The following is an 8,525-nucleotide window of genomic DNA, read 5'->3' as shown; positions in this document are numbered from 1 at the left end:
TGTAACGGGTCCCCTCGCCAAAATCACTATATTGCATAGCTTCTTTAGGGATTACATCTTTAGCGCTTGTCTGGAGAAGGGTATCTCTACTCTCGTTTCCCTGATTCTGCAGGCCATCATTAGGGGCCCAGTCACCTTCGAGCCCCGGTGAGACAGCAAACGAATCTTTCACAGCTGGCCAGGAAGTGCCGTATACAACCTGCAATAGTAACAACACATCACCGGGCAAGGGGTTATAAATTTGACATATCTGTAATAACCAAAAATGGAATCGGACGAGTTTATCGGCTTCATTTATCATACTGAGGACCTCCGAGAGGGTCCAGGGGCGTAATACAGCAACTTCCCCTACCATTATGCAGGAAAATTGCCCAAACGTGCTGCCAGCGGTTTCCTCAGGAGAACTGTCCGGGGTCCCCTCCTGTTTGGCTGCCCGCTGCCTTCTGACCTCGTCCCCGACTGTGCCCGAAGAGATGACCTGAGGCAGCGGGTCAGAGTTGTAGGGAGGAAGAGGTGGAGCCCTAAGAGCAGCTGCCAAGAGAACACTCACCCATAACCTGTTACTTGCTTTCATCGGAATGTTCTAAATTTGGATACAGTTCCGCAGCAGGAGCGTTAGGCTTAATATTCTTACCGTCATCAGCAGCCATATCGGGTTTTTATTAGGTTTCGGGGGTTGGTGGCACCTGGCCACTTCCAACCGTTTGTCAAAACAAGTAATCATATAGTTATAATCCCAGTTTGGTTCTCCATTCCCAGCCTCTGTCTCCCTGTTCCGAAACTGTATCTTTTTCAAAACAACCACTGCACAAATCACAACAGAACATAATAGAGTATGTGCTGTCTCCTGTTTCCAGCCAAATCTTATCGGCAGATGATTCGAGAGGCACCAGTGAGTTCCCAAGCAGCTTGATGCTTCTCAATTTCCTGAGACGTCCTTGAAGTTGACTTTTTAAAGTTTTGTAGGAAAGTCTTTTACCTCAGGTCTCTTGGTTTTTCTTGCTTGTTTTGCTATTCATTATTTAACAATTCCCAATTACCAAGGGATCAGATTCTGAATTTAAATGAGTGTTAGCAATTTATAATTACGTATCTTAACTCGATATTTTCTTATACTCGAGTTCACCCCTCCCCAGCCCCGAGATCTAGTTATATCTCCGTCCTCGAAGTATCCCTGGTTGTTTTGTTCTTTTGTTCTAATTGTCCTAATTCTTCTTTTATTTCTCAACGAGTTTAAGTCTTCCACATGTGGTCTTGCCCAACCCGTCCTTTCAATCTCCCCGAGATCAGATCAGGGCGACTCAAGGTTGGCCAGCGGCCGGGGGAAGATCCAAATACTCACATACTCGTTTCTCTTTTACTATCAATTTGTTCGGATCCCGTAAAGATAGAGATCCTGCCGACTACGCCAGATTGTCGAAGAGGTTAATTTAGTCACACACTGGAACTTTAGACCTCGAGGTAAAGAGGCTTTATTCGTAATTTCACGAGGAGCCAACGCTGACAAACGGTTAGACTCGTAGTCTCCGCAGAATACTGAAATAGAATAGTTTTTTTTAATACAGGAAGAGGCGACTTACAAGCGTGCGAGCAAGCAAGTACACTTTATCACATCCTCTCGAGGCAGGCCATCGGTCATGATCTCATAACATGTGATTACTGAGACGTTACTCAAGCGGAATTAACTTAAGCGTGAGGCAACATGGTACAACATGGTCTAGAGTTTTCTGCAGTCTCACAATAATTTGTCATTATATATCTTACTTGACCTATTTTCCCATCATTCCATCCTCTAATTCTAATCTTTAGCTACATTCTCTCTTTATGTTTTAATTATTCTTTCACACACACTAACAACATCCTATCACCATTCTCTGTCTCCTGTGATTAAGAAAATTTTGGATGCCCAGTCATACTTGATAGAATGAAATTTTATTTTCTTTAACAGTTTTCCATGTGGGACTTTGTCAAAAGACCTTGCTGAAAAACCATAGAAACGACAAACTTTAAAAAAAAATCAAATTTGTTAAGTATGACTTTGCTCTGAAACTATCATGCTGACTATCCCTAATCAAACCTTGCCTCGATAAATGTAGATCAATTTCCTACATTCTTATTCCTCCCATGTTTTCCCCAACACCGATCTGATGCTTATTGGTCGACAGTCCCCGGTTTATCTCGACCACCCTTCTCATAAATGGGAAATGCATCAGCTGTTCTCCAGTCCTCTGGCACCTCCCCTGTGGGGATTCCTATAAATTTGGGCCAGAGCCTTTCCTCTCTTGTCTGCGACAACATCCTATGATACAATTCATTCAGACTTGGGAACTTGTACAATTTTACATCAGTCAAAACCATCAATCCCTGCTCACATCTTAAATCAATCTGCTCAAGAGCTTCACAGTCCATTTTATCAAATTATATACTTGGGAGAAGGAGGATGCAAGTAAAAGAGATGCAAAATACTCATGTGACAAAGTATCAATATTCTCCAGCTCCACAGAGGGATTGCCCCTTGGTTTCTAATTGGTCCAAATTGTTCTTAGGTCGTTATGTTCCGTTTTATTTACATATAGAATATTTTGGGATTCTCCCTAACCTTCCCTGCTTGCACTTCTCCATGCCCTTTAGTTTGTCCTCTCTGTCTGTGTTTTCTAAATTTCACTGTTATCACTCTCAAACTTTAAAAATCTAGAGAACACAGGCTGAGTTTCCTCATCAGGTAATCTTGCCCTTTGCACTTCCTCTGTGGTCAGTGTATTATTTCTTAGACTGGGACATCAAAATACCATGGGTTTCCTCATCAGACAATCTTGCCATCTGAGAGATTAAGCTGGACATTATGCATTTCACTTCCCCTTTGTTCAGTATATTCTTTCTTAGAAAACTCTACACAATACTTCAGGTACAGTCTCACCAACTGTCTATGCTACTCCTGCGAGACATGTTTACTTCTATATTCCAATACCCTTTACATGAAGATAAACCTAACTTTCACCTTTCGATTTGCATATATTCCACCATATATACTTTATTCCAATTTTATTTTTGAACTCATCGTGTAAACTCTTAGAAAATCCTCTTGCATATCCAAATATATCACATCCTCTGGTTTTCCATTGTCCGTGTTGGCAAAAAACTTCAAACAATCTGAAAAAAATCCTGTCAATTGGAATTTTCCTTTCATAAATACATCAGTTTTCTTCTCTAATTTTGGTGTTACTTTCTGAATATCCAATATCCCATACTTAACAATATATCCAAAAGATTCTCAACCACGGATGACAAGTTAATTGGTATCCAGTTTGCCATCTCCCTCTTCTTCCCTTCTTAAACCATTGAATTATATTTATAACCTTCGGGTTATCCAGATTGGCTTCCTGACTTTGCAGAATGTATAGGAAAATAACACAATGATGCCAAACGCTCGATATGCCTATTGTCGCTTGCTCTGAAATTCTACTATGAAATGTATCTGGTCCATCAGTTTTATCAATGCTTAATCCAGGTATCCTTTCAAATGCCACCATGTCACTGCTCTGAATGATTGCAGTCTTTAGTTACACATGTCCTACAGTCACTTAATATTTCCAGGAGACTTTCTGAATCTTCTTCCATGAAGGCAGGCACAAAGTAACTGTTTAGTTTCCTTGTATTTTCTGTTTTCTACAATAAACTTTCCTGTCCGCACATTCACTGTTCCATATTTTACTTTGTTTTCATTTTTACTTTACGGTAGTCTTTACGTTTCTTCTTAGTTTGAATTCTTGTTCTCTTTACGAATTTCTTTTTTGATTGTCTTTACTTTTCCAACTCACCGAAGCCATACTGACCCTCACACATTTATGGCTTGCCTGACTCAGGTTTATGACTGCAGTTAAAATAAAACAAACAAAAAATGTTTACAGACGTCATATAAAATTCTACATACTGTAATCACTACTCCCAAAAGTTCCTTTACAGCAAAGTTTTCAATTCGCAGTTCTAATCACACAACACCATTTTCTTAAACACGTTTTCTCCAGCTCAGTGTTCAACATATTGTTAAAGCAAACCATCTCATACACGCTCATGAAATCCATTGTTCCCAGCACCAGCATTCACTTAATGTAGTTTAGATGAAAATTGAATCTGTCCGTTATTACTGCAGTACACACAAACTTGTAGATCTAACTCCCTGTTTCATAACATGCTCAGCATTTACACTGCAGTTTTGTCTTAGAAATATAACTCCCATCAATATTTGCTTCTCCTTGCTGTTTCTATGCTTCATTTTATCAGATTAATGAATCTGAACAATATGGGCTCTGGGGATATTAATCATAGACTCAAGCAGGATATTTGACATGGCTTATCTGAATATTGAAATCAACTTGCCACATCTTATTCGTTCTTCTCGTGTGTCATTGCGACATGTTCACGAGATCTCCCATAGAGATGTACAATGATATTTCAACAATGCTGTACACTTCTCAAGACAGCTTACACTGCTCTAATCTAGGTTGGGAACGTTACAACAAGCTGGCAAAGTGGTGATGCTGCTGTAGAGTATAGTAGGACGAACACATCTGGAGTGGAGTTTACAGATTTAGTCTCCTTGCCAAAGAAAAGATATTGTTGCATTGGAAGCAGCTCAGAAATGGTTCCCTCAAATGATTCCTTCAACGGAAGTTTTATAAAGCGGAAGTTGCCCCACCCCCACCCCCGCCTCGTCGGCTGAGAAATAAACCCGAAAAACCCAGAAGTGAGTGCTTCGCCCGATAATCTGTTAAAATTCGTGGGAGAAACTCTGCAATCCATTTTTTCAGCAACTTCGAATCGTTAAATACAATAAACCCCTCACACCGGCCCTACAACCTACAAGTCATGATTTATTTGTCTAACTCTGATAGTGACGAAATTAACAAAACTATTAACAAACCGAATAAACCCCTTCTAACTACTGAATATTCCCAAATAAAACGAACTTCCAATGGTTTGTTGTTTCAATTAGTAGAAGTCCTACCTGTATAAATAAAAAAAACATGGAATTTAGTCTTTTGAAATTACATTTGTCTTGTTATATCTTCTCAAATGTTCTGTGTCTTCTCTGTTGAATGTTCTGTCCGGAATACCTTCTGTATCTAATGCTCTGTCACAAATATTAACTAGTTGTGCTGTAGGTGCCATTGATTTAGATGGTCCAACTACTCTTTTTTTATACCCTTGACGATACGTCAGTTTCTTACAACAGAATTGGCATAATTGTGTTATCAAAGCCAACAGATTTAAATTTAATGGGTTTTAAGTATCTAAATGCCTGGTTCAAATTAATTGGCTAAATTCAAAACTTGTTGCCTTGATAACAAAACAAAATTGCAGCATTACCTGCTGACCACACAGCTCTTTGATACAAATATTTCAATTCAGGTGCTCCGTGGTCCTGCTGCCCACATTTTTGAACCTTGAAACATAGAAAAAGCTCATCATCTTTTATAGGGACTGCACACTGTTCCCCGCTCCCACCCCCACCCCCCCGAAACTCCCAGCATTGTACAAACAGCAATCCTTCATAAACAACAAATTCAAATGTCCTGCCTCCCAGTTCACAAATACTCTGACCAAATTTGCAACAGTGATAAGGATGATCAGTAAACATTTGAGTTTACATTGAGAGTCCATTCTGTCACTCATGCCTCTTGCACAACAATTGGAGGAAACCTTTTAACGCTTTCTTCCTGTTACACAGAAATTGAGACAAAAATTATAGAAATGGAAGAACTAAGAATAATCATCTTCACAAGGGAATAAAAAGTAGTAAGCAAGGTATTGGGGTTCAAGGTAAATTGTTAGAACACTGTGAAGGAATTAATTACAGCAGATTTTCAAAGTCAAACCCATCGCAGTCAGCATGGTTTTATGAAGGATAAATAGAGTCTGAATTATTTGCTCAAGTTCTTTAAAGATGGCAGCACGGTGCTTTGCCGTTGAGTACAGCAAGCAAGATGGGTAATGGAGATTGAAGAGATGTGATACATCTGGACATCCAGAGGCATTGAATTTTGTTTTTCTTTATTTGTTCTCAGCATGTGGGCACCGCTTGCCAGGCAACATTTATTGTCCATCGCTAATTGCCCAGTGGGAAGGTAAGAATCAACCACATTGCTGTTGGCCTGGAGTTACATGTAGGCTTGAGCAGCTAAGGGTGGAAGTTCTTTCCCTAAAGGACACGAGGGAATCAGATGGGTTTTCCCTGGCATTCAACAGTGGTTTTATGATCATCATTTGGGTCTTAATTCCAGATATTACCGAATTCAAATTCCACCATCTACCACAGCAGGTTTCGAGTGCAAGTCCCCAGAACATTATCTGGGTTTCTGGGTTAACACACCAATGACAAAACCACGACGCCATCACTTCCCCATTATGTGCCAGGCAAATGATTAATCCGTACAATAAGAGCCCAAGGGGTCAGGAGTAATTTATTACTTCCATAGAGGATTAGTGAACCAACAAAATCGATAGGGACAGAATAGATGGGTCGTTTCCTGGTTGAAAACGTTGAGGTGGCATTGACTTCAGTTCCAATACCCGAAATATTTGCAATCTATGTTATTACCTGGATACGGGGATTAAAAAAATACTGTAGCCATATTTTCAAATGACACAAAAATAGGTGGAAACATTAGATACAATGAAGATCTACGCAATGTGCAAATGGATATGGATAGGTGCCGTGAATGGGCCAATATTTGATGGGTGAAATTTAACATGGGTAATTATGGCATTATCCACTTTAGCCAGAGGAATGGAAAGGAAATGTTTTGTCTAAATGGAGATAAATGTCGGAGTGCTTAGGTGTAAAGGGATGTCAGTGTAATCGTACATATCACAGGAAATCTGCTGACTTGGGAGGTAGCGCAAGCAGATACTAAAGTGACGTTTAAAGTATGTCTTGACAAATATTATGAACAGCATGAATAGAGGGATATGGTCCCAAGAAAGATTCGGGTGGGCGGTTTGGTTGTGACGAGCTTGGAGGGCCAAAGGGTCTGTTCCTGCTCTGCCATTTTCTTCGTTCTAAGTGCAGCATGTAATGAGCAAAGCTTATGCAATTTCAGCGTTTCTTTCTAAAAAAAAGCAAGAAAGCATTGCTACAACAAGGCAAACCTTTAGTGAGCCCGCAACTGGAGGATTGTGTACAATTTTGGTGTCCTGACAAGAGGAGAGATTCAGTAGCATTAGAGGCAGTTCAGAAGAGGATTGGGAAAGACTGGTTATCAAACAGGAAGCAGACGTTCAGGATAAATCAGTCTTGATCAATTTGACAGAACATAACAAATGGAGCAACATAGTGGCCGGTGCTGAGTCCTCAACTATTTATGAACTGTATCGATGGATTTGAAGAGTGCTACAAATGTAGTGTGACAACTTTTGGTGATGACACTAAGATAAGCGGGAATTTAAATTATCACGACGAGGTAGAGAATCTGTAAATGACTATAGACTGGTAAAGCCAATGAATAAAAGTTTGGCGATGTAATATGATACATTACCTGTCACTTTTCATTCCTTTCGCCAGAAGAATGGAAACCAGTATGTTACTAAAATGGAAACAAATTACAGGACATAGTAGTAAGGTGCGAACTAGGGGGTTCACACTGCCCCATTCAGATATTGGACGTAGGGCAACATCTCCCTGACGGTCTTCTTCCCGACGTTCCCAATGGCTCCGTTGCTCAGTCAAACCCAATAGCTATAGATCAGTGAGTACAGTAATGAAGGATGAATGGGATTTTGTTGCTAGACCGATATGAGCCATGGAGTATCAAGTAAAATTTGCTTCAGCAGGTTTGAAGCTGGGAGTGTCAGCAGCAGATTATTGGCATCATTAAGACTGTATTTCACAGCTCAAGGTTGAAATAGCAGAGGGGATAAGCCAGTGAAGTGTATTCTGGAGGTGTTAGTAGTTAAAATTAGGACAGGTAGAGAAACTGAAGGAACTCTGATTCCATTAGTGCTGCAATGTGACTACACACAGTACAACATGTTGGTGAATACCCACGGTCCTGGCAGCAGTCATAGTCTCTTCATTTCGAAGCAATCAACCATACCCATCGTCTTTGGGCCTCTAAATCGAAAGAAGATATGGCCTCTCGGATAAAGGGCACTCCTTTGATATATACTTCAATGTACCCTCCACCTCACCACTCCCCACTGCCAACCAACCACATCAGAATATCCCGTCTGTAGTCAGATTTGCTTCTGCAGGTTTGAAGCTGGAAGTGTCATCAGCAGATTATTGGCGTCATTAAGCCTGTACTTCATAGCTCGAGGTTCAACTAGCAGATTGGATGAGCCAGTGAAGTATATTCTGGAGGTATCAGTAGTTAAGATTAGGAATGTTCAGGGTACGGTATCAGGAATCAACTCACAGCCAAAAGGATCACCACAGTCGTGACTCGTCTGTTTCAGCCTCAGATTGAACAAGAATGGGATCAAGTCAGAGGAGGGAAATGGACCGCTATTCTCCCACACCACCAGAC

General features: G+C 40.5%; 1 long non-coding RNA gene across 5 annotated transcripts in view; it reads right to left on the bottom strand.

Annotated features, from left to right (window-relative positions):
- Positions 1 to 1,456: 1,456 nt before the first annotated feature.
- LOC125453890 (uncharacterized) overlaps positions 1,457 to 8,525 on the bottom strand; it is a 59,409-nt gene continuing 52,340 nt past the window's right edge. For 3 of the 5 annotated variants that reach the window (XR_009445902.1, XR_007247887.2, XR_009445900.1), the window contains 2 exons: positions 5,368 to 5,443; positions 1,457 to 3,871 (listed from right to left, as the gene is read on the bottom strand). This is a non-coding gene — a long non-coding RNA (uncharacterized LOC125453890). The remainder of the gene's footprint in view (positions 3,872 to 5,367; positions 5,444 to 8,525) is intronic. The other 2 variants (XR_009445904.1, XR_009445901.1) reach the window with 1 other exon arrangement.

The sequence above is a fragment of the Stegostoma tigrinum genome, chromosome 7 (genome assembly GCF_030684315.1).
Source record: "Stegostoma tigrinum isolate sSteTig4 chromosome 7, sSteTig4.hap1, whole genome shotgun sequence".
Lineage (NCBI taxonomy): Eukaryota > Metazoa > Chordata > Chondrichthyes > Orectolobiformes > Stegostomatidae > Stegostoma > Stegostoma tigrinum.
This window is presented reverse-complemented; position numbering and strand designations above follow the sequence as displayed.